This window comes from Cynoglossus semilaevis, chromosome 11 (assembly GCF_000523025.1).
Source record: "Cynoglossus semilaevis isolate Cse_v1.0 chromosome 11, Cse_v1.0, whole genome shotgun sequence".
NCBI classification, from domain to species: Eukaryota; Metazoa; Chordata; class Actinopteri; order Pleuronectiformes; family Cynoglossidae; genus Cynoglossus; species Cynoglossus semilaevis.
In genome coordinates this window covers 842,847-844,180 of record NC_024317.1, presented here as the reverse complement: position 1 = coordinate 844,180, position 1,334 = coordinate 842,847, and positions in this window count along the sequence as shown.

The window sequence follows — 1,334 nt, the reverse complement described above, 5'->3', positions numbered from 1 at the left end:
CAACAACAACAACAACAACAACAACAACCAGAGCAGCAGCAACATATGAGCACAAAACAGAATCACCAGAAATTGAACCAGCAACTTGACAACTTTCTGACTTGGTTTTAAAACATACAATATTTTTGAATGAATATTTAAATATTTTTAGATACACAAACATTGTTTATATATTGTTTATATATGTAAATATAGAGCGGGGGAGTGTGTGTGTGTGTGTGTGTGTGTGTGTGTGTACGGCTGCAGTGTGATTCCATCGTTCCTGCTGTCATAACACTGATCCAGCAGCTGACGGTGATGGATCGTGTGTCAGACCGTCGTTGCCAGGACGTGGTCCGCTCGTCCCACGAGACGGTGGACAGGATTCACCACGGACTCAGAGGACAGTGTCGTCTTTCACTCCCTCCTCAGTGTCTGCTCAGAGTCCTGACGTCGGACCAGGAACATTCAGGATGTAGCAGCAGCACGGTCCGACTAATCCGTCCATCTAACAGCTGGTCATCAGGACACGTCCACACAGGTCAACAGGTCAACAGGTCAACAGGTCGACAGGTCGACAGGTCGTCCTTGTACACACAGGTTTTTATGTTTAAGTGAAGACCAGAAAAACTCTGGCTCACTCTGTGAAACTCCCAGCATGCACTCTGTCAGCCACAGCCACATGTTTTGAATCGTGTTACCTTGAAAATCTGGAGATAATCAGAGTCTGAGGAAACAAACACTACTTTGACTGTTTCCTAAATGAACAGAGCTGCTGTTAGCCAATGAGAAGAGGCGTTACTGATTGACTAGAGTTTAGGACACAAGGCAAGTTCTAAACAGATCAGATCAACGTATGATTTAAAAAAAAAATACAAGAAGAAGAAGACAGAAAAGGACAGAAAGGGGCAACATTTAGTGCTAATAAAACGTCAGTTAATAAAAACAGTGACGTTAGTTCATCTGAAGTGTTTTCATGAACATGAACAACAGACGCAGTGTTTTCCACTGTTGTTCATCACTGGTTCCTCCAGGTCCAGGTCCAGGTCCAGGTCCAGGTCCAGGTCCAGGTCCAGGTCCAGGTCCAGGTCCAGGTCCAGGTCCAGGTCCAGGTCCAGGTCCAGGTCCAGGTCCAGGACCACAGACTGATGTGTTGTGGCAGCAGAGTAAACAGGACTGTCAGCGTTTAAGTGCCAAACGTTTCGTCTGCGTCTCTGACCTTGTACGTCGGCTACGAACGTCGGATATTATTCACCGACTGGAGCTCACTGTGAATAAGGCAAATACGCCCCCGTCCCTGCCCCTCCCCCCCCTCCCCCCTGGCGCCGCCGCCGCCGCCGCCCCCTGGCCGAGGG